Source organism: Oncorhynchus nerka, unplaced genomic scaffold, assembly GCF_034236695.1.
Source record: "Oncorhynchus nerka isolate Pitt River unplaced genomic scaffold, Oner_Uvic_2.0 unplaced_scaffold_1008, whole genome shotgun sequence".
Taxonomy (NCBI): domain Eukaryota; kingdom Metazoa; phylum Chordata; class Actinopteri; order Salmoniformes; family Salmonidae; genus Oncorhynchus; species Oncorhynchus nerka.
In genome coordinates this window covers 105,422-116,102 of record NW_027040290.1, presented here as the reverse complement: position 1 = coordinate 116,102, position 10,681 = coordinate 105,422, and the positions used below count along the sequence as shown (strand labels likewise).

Genomic DNA, 10,681 nt, shown 5'->3' with positions numbered 1-10,681 from the left:
CGATGCCCTCGGCCTCGCTGTGAAGCAACCCAACACTGATCCCAGATCTGTCCGAGTCTCGGAAGCTAGTTTCAGTTGGTCACTACAACGTTTGGTCACAGCAGTGGCAAACAAAATAATTAGCATTTTGGGTCCGTTACACGTCGGCCATTTTGGGTCCGTTCACGTCCATTGTTGGGTCCGATGTCCGTTCCGTCGGCCATTTTGGGTCTTTCACGTTCGGCCATTTTGGGTCCGTTCAAGCGGCCATTTTGTGTGGAGTCATGATGGCGAGCACTGCCAGAGCACAGAGCACCAACACTAGGTGAACCATATAGATAACTACACGGAGACAGGACACTAGCACAGACAGAGACAAGGTGGCGATACAGCAGGGCCCGGCAAGCAGGAGCAGGACAGTGTATCATCCAGGGAGGAGGAGATGAGGGTCAGAGAGGAGAAGAGGAGTTTAACCATCACAGAGACCAGCCAGGAGTAGACCGAGAGAGGGAGATGAGGAGCCTGGAAATGGCCAGAGGAAGAGCCTGGAAAATGGACAGAAGATGAGTTACTTCCCCCAGTCTTGAAACCTGTGGGAGTTGAATGCTCGGTCTTATCGTTAACAATTGCTTGAAGTGGACAAAGGATATTTATTTCCATTTTCTTGATCTTTTCCCCAGTCTTGAATATTTCAGCCCATCTACAACAAAAATGGTCCCCATCTTCAACGTGCATTATAACACGATATGAACGTACAATTTTCCTGGCCAGTACATTATAGACGACTGAAATGACCCCCCCAGTACATTATAGACAAAATGATCACAAACAAGTAGATTATAGACTGACCTGATCAAAACACATCCCCCCCCAGTACATTATAGACTGACCTGATCACAAAACATGCCCCAGTACATTATAGACTGACCTGATCACAAACAAATCCCCCAGTACATTATAGACTGACCTGATCACAAACACATCCCCCCAGTACATTATAGACTGACCTGATCACAAAGCATCCCCCAGTACATTATAGACTGAACCTGATCACAAACACATCCCCCCAGTACATTTTGGGTCCGATCACCTGATCCAATTTTCCCCCAGTACATTATAGACTTGACCTGATCCGTTCAACACATCCCCATTATAGACCCTGATCACAAACACATTTTGACTCCCTGATCACAAACACATCCCCCCAGTACATTATAGACTGAGTCATGATCAGCAAACACATCCCCCCAGTACATTATAGACTGACCTGATCACAAACACTTCCACCCAGTACATTATAGACTGACCTGATCACAAACACTCCCCCAGTACATTATAGACTGACCTGATCACAAACACTCCCCCAGTACATTATAGACTGACCTGATCACAAACACATCCCCCGAGTACATTATAGACTGACCTGATCACAAACACTCCCCCAGTACATTATAGACTGACCTGATCACAAACACATCCCCCAGTACATTATAGACTGACCTGATCACAAAAAATCCCCCTTCAACGTACATTATACAAACACGACCTGATCACAAACACATCCCCCCAGTACATTATAGACTGACCTGATCACAAACACATCCCCCCAGTACATTATAGACTGACCTGATCACAAACACATCCCCCCAGTACATTATAGACTGACCTGATCACAAACACTTCCCCCAGTACATTATAGACTGACCTGATCACAAACACTCCCCCCCCCCAGTACATTATAGACTGACCTGATCACAAACACATCCCCCCACCAGTACATTATAGACTGACCTGATCACAAACACATCCCCCCAGTACATTATAGACTGACCTGATCACAAACACTTCCTTGTTGGGTGACGTCAGACCTGTGGGCATTCTGAAGCCCTGAGGGGAGGAGAGAGAGGTGAAGGGTTAACATTTACACAGCAGAGAGTAGTGGGTGGGGGGCACATGCTTCAATAGTTGTTGAGGCCCCAGCTAACAATCGTTGGTAGAAAGAACCCGTTTGTGATGTCACCCGAACATTCCCTTGATGTTCCAGCGTCTAGTTCTCCCTCCCCCCTCCCTAACAATCGTTGGTAGAAAGAACTCGTTTGTGATGTCACCCAGAACATTCCCTTGATGTTCCAGCGTCTAGTTCTCCCTCCCCCCTCCCTAACAATCGTTGGTAGAAAGAACTCGTTTGTGATGTCACCCGAACATTCCCTTGATGTTCCAGCGTCTAGTTCTCCCTCCCCCTCCCTAACAATCGTTGGTAGAAAGAACTCGTTTGTGATGTCACCCGAACGTTCCCTTGACGTTCGAGCGTCTAGTTCTCCCTCCCCCTCCCTAACAATCATCTGCAGTGGAAAGAACCTGTATTTAAGGCTATGCGGCCTTCGGAATGTATCCAATGAACTGGTCTGCACAGCACACACCCGCAGTGATCCCTCCCCTCCCGTAATGAATCAATGGTCTGCAAGCAACCCGTAGTGATAGTATCCAATGAACTGGTCCCTGATGTTCACAGCACTAGTTCTATCCTCCTCCCTAACAATCATTGGTAGTAAATGAACTGGTCTTGTGATGTCACCCGTAGTGTATCCAATGAACTGATGTTCTGCACAGCACACACCTAGTGATCTCTGGTCTGCACAGCACACACCCGTAGTCATAGTAACCAATGAACTGGTCTGCACAGCAACACCCGTTTGTGATGTCAATGAACTGGTCTGCACAGCACCACCCGTAGTGTAGTATCAATGAACTGGTCTGCACAGCACACACCCATAGTAACCAATGAACTGGTCTGCAAGAACACCCGTAGTCATGTCACCAATGAACTGGTCTGATGTTCACACCCGTAGTCATAGTAACCCTGAACTGGTCTGCACACACACACCCGTGTGATAGTATCCAATGAACTGGTCTGTGACAGCACCCGTAGCCAATGAACTGGTCTGCACTGCACACACCCGTAGTGATAGTATCCAATGAACTGGTCTGCAGTGGCACACACCCGCTGATTATAGTATCAATGAACTGGTCTGCACAGCACACACCCGTAGTGATAGTATCCAATGAACTGGTCTGCACAGCAGCACCGTAGTGATAGTCCAATGAACTGGTCTGCACAGCACACACCCGTAGTCATAGTATCCAATGAACTGGTCTGCACAGCACACACCCGTAGTGATAGTATCCAATGAACTGGTCTGCACAGCACACACCCGTAGTGATAGTATCCAATGAACTGGTCTGCACAGCACACCCCGTAGTGATAGTATCCAATGAACTGTCCTGTGTTGGTTGTTACTGAGAGAGAGAGCACCCTGTGTTGATTGTTGAGAGAGAGAGCTGATTAGCATGTCCTGTGTTGGTTGTTACTGAGAGAGAGAGCTGATTAGCATGTCCTGTGTTGGTTGTGGCTGAGAGAGAGAGCTGATTAGCATGTCCTGTGTTGGTTGTTGCTGAGAGAGAGAGCTGATTAGCATGTCCTGTGTTGGTTGTTACTGAGAGAGAGAGCTGATTAGCATGTCCTGTGTTGGTTGTGGCTGAGAGAGCTGATTAGCATGTCCTGTGTTGGTTGTGGCTGAGAGAGCTGATTAGCATGTCCTGTGTTGGTTGTGGCTGAGAGAGCTGATTAGCATGTCCTGTGTTGGTTGTGGCTGAGAGAGCTGATTAGTTGGTTGTTGGTTGACGCAGTGTATTTTTGATTATTGACATTGTATTCTGTTTTCGTCCCGGGGGGGAAGGCGCTTAGGCAAGAGGCCTGCGGACATACATATACCCGTAGTATTTACTGTCTATACACACTAAGACCTGGGAGGACCAGCCCCTGTATTTTGGTTAGCGCACCAGGTGGTGCTAAGTTAGGTAAGTACTGGGTAGGCAGATAAGGTAGGAGAGGGTAGGTTAGTACTGGGTAGGCAGATAAGGTAGGAGAGGGTAGGTTAGGTGAGTACTGGGTAGGCAGATAAGGTAGGAGAGGGTAGGTAAGGTGAGTACTGGGTAGGCAGATAAGGTAGGAGAGGGTAGGTTAGTACTGGGTAGGCAGATAAGGTAGGTTATGTAAGTACTGGGTAGGCAGATAAGGTAGGAGAGGGTAGGTTAGGTAAGTACTGGGTAGGCAGATAAGGTAGGAGAGGGTAGGTTAGGTAAGTACTGGGTAGGCAAATAAGGTAGGAGAGGGTAGGTTAGTACTGGGTAGGCAGATAAGGTAGGAGAGGGTAGGTTAGGTGAGTATTGGGTAGGCAGATAAGGTAGGAGAGGGTATAAGGTAGGAGAGGGTAGGTTAGCTAAGTACTGGGTAGGCAGATAAGGTAGGAGAGGGTAGGTTAGGTCTGTACTGGGTAGGCAGATAAGGTAGGAGAGGGTAGGTTAGGTCTGTACTGGGTAGGCAGATAAGGTAGGTTAGGTAAGTACTGGGTAGGCAGATAAGGTAGGAGAGGGTAGGTAAGTAGTGGGTAGGCAGATAAGGTAGGAGAGGGTAGGTTAGTACTGGGTAGGCAGATAAGGTAGGAGAGGGTAGGTTATGTAAGTACTGGATAGGCAGATAAGGTAGGAGAGGGTAGGTTAGGTAAGTACTGGGTAGGCAAATAAGGTAGGAGAGGGTAGGTTAGTACTGGGTAGGCAGATAAGGTAGGAGAGGGTAGGTTAGGTGAGTATTGGGTAGGCAGATAAGGTAGGAGAGGGTAGGTTAGCTAAGTACTGGGTAGGCAGATAAGGTAGGAGAGGGTAGGTTAGGTCTGTACTGGGTAGGCAGATAAGGTAGGAGAGGGTAGGTTAGGTCTGTACTGGGTAGGCAGATAAGGTAGGTTAGGTAAGTACTGGGTAGGCAGATAAGGTAGGAGAGGGTAGGTAAGTAGTGGGTAGGCAGATAAGGTAGGAGAGGGTAGGTTAGTACTGGGTAGGCAGATAAGGTAGGAGAGGGTAGGTTATGTAAGTACTGGATAGGCAGGTAAGGTAGGAGAGGGTAGGTTAGGTGAGTACTGGGTAGGCAGATAAGGTAGGAGAGGGTAGGTAAGTACTGGGTAGGCAGATAAGGTAGGAGAGGGTAGGTTAGTACTGGGTAGGCAGGAGAGGGTAGGTTAGGTAAGTAGTGGGTAGGCAGATAAGGTAGGAGAGGGTAGGTTAGGTGAGTACTGGGTAGGCAGGTAAGGTAGGAGAGGGTAGGTTAGGTGAGTACTGGGTAGGCAGGTAAGGTAGGAGAGGGTAGGTTAGGTCTGTACTGGGTAGGCAGATAAGGTAAGTACTGGATAGGCAGGTAAGGTAGGAGAGGGTAGGTTAGGTAAGTATTGGGTAGGCAGGTAAGGTAGGAGAGGGTAGGTTAGGTCTGTACTGGGTACATTCCTATGTAAACATGACTTAAGGGAACTATCTCTAAAGGTGTGGGAACATTTGTTGTTAGCTGGGGGCATCGTATTTGTTTTGACCAGAGTGTTATGGGTCCTGTTGTTTTACTCACAGACATACAGCAGGACGAGAGCCACGGCCAGTACAATCTTCATCTTGTTTCAAACTCCCGCTCTAACCTCTGGAAGAAAAACTTATTTTTAAAATGTTACGTCGTTCTTGTTTAATTGTTCTGTACTCCCCATCTATTTTAAATGTGTAACAGTTAACGGAGATCCTAATGAACTAAAAAAAACACACACAAGAGGTTCAACCGCCCCCTTAGTTTCTGTCGGCTTGGGCTTAAACGTGGTGTTTACTTTGCAAATACACAATACACCAGGCCTGGGCACTTCTGCCCCAGATAACACACCTGACTCCAATAATCACCTGATCTTCAGTTTAGAATGGTTTAATTAATTAATCAGCTGTGTTTGGTGGGGATGGGGGGTGGGGTGACACCCAGGCCTGCGCTACATCATCGGAAGAAGTGAATAGCTGCTCACCGTTTGTCCAAATGGAGAGTCTGTCTGAATGAAGAGGGCCACCTGTTGTCATTAGATTAAACTATAGCTGTTAGATACACAGGCTCAGTTGACAATTCAAGTCTGTCCTCCTCTCAAAAACTGCCTGACCCAGGTGAAAGCTAGGCCGTCTAATGAGCATCTCAACCAGGTGAAAGCTAGGCCGTCTAATGAGCATCTTTCAACATACTGGTTGTCACCAGTAAAGAGCCTGGATTGGTTGATTGGTCTTCTTTGTAGGATGGGCAAGACATGTGACACATAGAGGTGGATAGAGGGCTACATGCTGGACAGGAGATTAGAGAGAAAGACTAGCCCATAGAGGTGGATAGAGGGCTGGACATGAGAGGAGAAAGAGAGACTAGCACATAGAGGTGGGTAGAGGGCTACATGCTGGACAGGAGAGTAGAGAGAAAGACTAGCCCATAGAGGTGGATAGAGGGCTACATGCTGGACAGGAGAGAGAAAGACTAGCTCATAGAGGTGGATAGAGGGCCACAGACTGGACAGGAGAGTAGAGAGAGAGACTAGCCCATAGAGGTGGATAGAGGGCTACCTGCTGGACAGGAGAGAGAAAGACTAGCCCATAGAGGTGGATAGAGGGCTGGACAGGAGAATATAGAGAAAGACTAGCTCATAGAGGTGGATATAGGTCCACAGACTGGACAGGAGATTAGAGAGAAAGACTAGCCCATAGAGGTGGATAGAGGGCTGGACAGGAGATTAGAGAGAAAGACTAGCCCATAGAGGTGGATAGAGGGCTGGACAGGAGAGTAGAGAGAAAGACTATCCCATAGAGGTGGATAGAGGGCTGGACAGGAGATTAGAGAGAAAGACTAGCCCATAGAGGTGGATAGAGGGCTGGACAGGAGAGTAGAGAGAAAGACCAGCCCATAGAGGTGGATAGAGGGCTGCATGCTGGACAGGAGAATATAAAGACCAGCCCATAGAGGTGGATAGAGGACCCTTCTTTGCAGCTGTGCCATAATGTCTTCTGTGACAGCAGGTATGTATATACTCTGCCCTTCTCCCCGATGTGTGACCCCATAGATTTCACTGCCTGGATATAAGAGTAATGGACTGGTGTCAGGAACATCGTGGAATCAGAATTAGGCTCATTGTGTAAAGAGAGACAGAGGGAGAAGAGAGAGAGAGAGAGAGAGAGACAGAGGGAGAAGAGAGACAGAGAGAGAGACAGAGACAGAGAGAGAGAGAGAGAGAGAGAGAGAGAGAGAGACAGAGGGAGAAGAGAGAGAGAGAGACAGAGAGAGAGAGAGAGACAGAGAGACAGAGGGAGAAGAGAGACAGAGAGAGAGACAGAGGGAGAAGAAAGACAGAGAGAGAGAGAGAGAGAGACAGAGGGAGAAGAGAGAGAAAGAGAGACAGAGAGAGAGAGAGAGACAGAGAGAGAGAGACAGAGAGACAGAGGGAGAAGAGAGAGAAAGAGAGAGAGAGAGAGAGACAGAGGGCGAAGAGAGAGAGAGACAGAGGGCGAAGAGAGAGAGAGAGGGTGAAGAGAGAGAGAGAGACAGAGGGTGAAGAGAGAGAGAGAGAGAGAGAGAGGGTGAAGAGAGAGAGGGTGAAGAGAGAGAGAGAGAGAGAGAAGAGAGAGAGAGAGAGAGAGAGAGAGAGAGAGAGAGAGAGAGACAGACAGAGGGTGAAGAGAGAGAGAGAGAGCACAGAGAGAGGAGTGGAGAATCATCTCTTAAGTTTAGGCAGGTGACAGGTAGCGTCTGTTACTGCTGGTGCCCCCTGCCCCTGGAGCGTACACACACACACCTCTACCCCCCAACCAGCAGGAGTCATTATCACAGCTGGGGGGGAGGGGGGGGGCAGTCACCACCCCACCCTAAATGACCATCTCACCCTTCCATTAAGGTTCTCACCCCCACTCCCCCTCCTCACCCCCTGCTGTGAGACCAAGGAGATCTCAGAACAAACAACTGGGATGTGTTCATTAGAGCACACTGTAGAAAAACGTTTTGCAACAGAAGCAAAAAAAAAGTAGGAACAAAAACAAGAGTTTCTATTGGACAAATTCAGGAAGTTCCCTCCCCTTTAGGGTCCTAGTGAATACACCTCTGGTCACCTTTATAGACTATGGCCATCCTCATTATAGAGCCTTTAGGGTCCTAGTGAATACATTACACAGCCTTTAGGTTCCTAGTGAATACATTACACTATAGACATCCTCATTATAGAGCCTTTAAGTTCCTAGTGAATACATTACACTATAGCCATCCTCATTACACAGCCTTTAGGTTCCTAGTGAATACATTACACTATAGCCATCCTCATTATAGAGCCTTTAGGTTCCTAGTGAATATATGACACTATAGCCATCCTCATTATAGAGCCTTTAGGTGCCTAGTGAATACATGACACTATAGCCACCCTCATTATAGAGCCTTTAGGTTCCTAGTGAATATATGACACTATAGCCATCCTCATTATAGAGCCTTTAGGTTCCTAGTGAATACATGACACTATAGCCATCCTCATTACACAGCCTTTAAGCTCCTTTCCTGAGGACGGCTCACCTCTCACAGTTCTGGGCGACTTTAACCTCCCCACGTCTACCTTTGACTCATTCCTCTCTGCCTCCTTCTTTCCACTCCTCTCCTCTTTTGACCTCACCCTCTCACCTTCCCCCCCTACTCACAAGGCAGGAAATACGCTCGACCTCATCTTTACTAGATGCTGTTCTTCCACTAACCTCATTGCAACTCCCCTCCAAGTCTCCGACCACTACCTTGTATCCTTTTCCCTCTCGCTCTCATCCAACACTTCCCACACTGCCCCTACTCGGATGGTATCGCGCCGTCCCAACCTTCGCTCTCTCTCCCCCGCTAAAGAATCCTCTTCCATCCTATCATCTCTTCCCTCTGCTCAAACCTTCTCCAACCTATCTCCTGATTCTGCCTCCTCAACCCTCCTCTCCTCCCTTTCTGCATCCTTTGACTCTCTATGTCCCCTATCCTCCAGGCCGGCTCGGTCCTCCCCTCCCGCTCCGTGGCTCGACGACTCATTGCGAGCTCACAGAACAGGGCTCCGGGCAGCCGAGCGGAAATGGAGGAAAACTGCCTCCCTGCGGACCTGACATCCTTTCACTCCCTCCTCTCTACATTTTCCTCTTCTCTCTCTGCTGCTAAAGCCACTTTCTACCACTCTAAATTCCAAGCATCTGCCTCTAACCCTAGGAAGCTCTTTGCAACCTTCTCCTCCCTCCTGAATCCTCCTCCTCCCTCTCTGCAGATGACTTCGTCAACCATTTTGAAAAGAAGGTCGACGACATCCGATCCTCGTTTGCTAAGTCAAACGACACCGCTGGTTCTGCTCACACTGCCCTACCCTGTGCTCTGACCTCTTTCTCCCCTCTCTCTCAGATGAAATCTCGCGTCTTGTGTGACGGCCGGCCACCCAACAACCTGCCCGCTTGACCCTATCCCCTCCTCTCTTCTCCAGACCATTTCCGGTGACCTTCTCCCTTACCTCACCTCGCTCATCAACTCATCCCTGACCGCTGCCTACGTCCCTTCCGTCTTCAAGAGAGCGAGAGTTGCACCCCTTCTGAAAAACCTACACTCGATCCCTCCGATGTCAACAACTACAGACCAGTATCCCTTCTTTCTTTTCTCTCCAAAACTCTTGAACGTGCCGTCCTTGGCCAGCTCTCCCGCTATCTCTCTCAGAATGACCTTCTTGATCCAAATCAGTCAGGTTTCAAGACTAGTCATTCAACTGAGACTCCTCTTCTCTGTATCACGGAGGCGCTCCGCACTGCTAAAGCTAACTCTCTCTCCTCTGCTCTCATCCTTCTAGACCTGGACAGGAGAGTCGGCTGCCTTCGATACTGTGAACCATCAGATCCTCCTCTCCACCCTCTCCGAGTTGGGCATCTCCGGCACGGCCCACGCTTGGATTGCGTCCTACCTGACAGGTCGCTCCTACCAGGTGGCGTGGCGAGAATCCGTCTCCACACCACGTGCTCTCACCACTGGTGTCCCCAGGGCTCTGTTCTAGGCCCTCTCCTATTCTCGCTATACACCAAGTCACTTGGCTCTGTCATAACCTCACATGGTCTCTCCTATCATTGCTATGCAGACGACACACAATTAATCTTCTCCTTTCCCCCTTCTGATGACCAGGTGGCGAATCGCATCTCTGCATGTCTGGCAGACATATCAGTGTGGATGACGGATCACCACCTCAAGCTGAACCTCGGCAAGACGGAGCTGCTCTTCCTCCCGGGGAAGGACTGCCCGTTCCATGATCTCGCCATCACGGTTGACAACTCCATTGTGTCCTCCTCCCAGAGCGCTAAGAACCTTGGCGTGATCCTGGACAACACCCTGTCGTTCTCAACTAACATCAAGGCGGTGGCCCGTTCCTGTAGGTTCATGCTCTACAACATCCGCAGAGTACGACCCTGCCTCACACAGGAAGCGGCGCAGGTCCTAATCCAGGCACTCGTCATCTCCCGTCTGGATTACTGCAACTCGCTGTTGGCTGGGCTCCCCCATGCCTGTGCCATTAAACCCCTACAACTCATCCAGAACGCCGCAGCCCGTCTGGTGTTCAACCTTCCCAAGTTCTCTCACGTCACCCCGCTCCTCCGCTCTCTCCACTGGCTTCCAGTTGAAGCTCGCATCCGCTACAAGACCATGGTGCTTGCCTACGGAGCTGTGAGGGGAACGGCACCTCAGTACCTCCAGGCTCTGATCAGGCCCTACACCCAAACAAGGGCACTGCGTTCATCCACCTCTGGCCTGCTCGCCTCCCTACCACTGAGGAAGTACAGT

At 49.3% G+C, this 10,681-nt stretch overlaps 1 long non-coding RNA gene across 1 annotated transcript; it reads right to left on the bottom strand.

Annotated features, from left to right (window-relative positions):
* Positions 1–249: 249 nt before the first annotated feature.
* Positions 250–7,457, bottom strand: LOC135570253 (uncharacterized). Its single transcript, XR_010463489.1, has 4 exons — positions 5,862–7,457; positions 5,429–5,497; positions 1,811–1,866; positions 250–524 (listed from the first exon to the last, which is right to left on the bottom strand). It is a non-coding gene; the product is annotated as an uncharacterized LOC135570253 (long non-coding RNA).
* Positions 7,458–10,681: the final 3,224 nt, after the last annotated feature.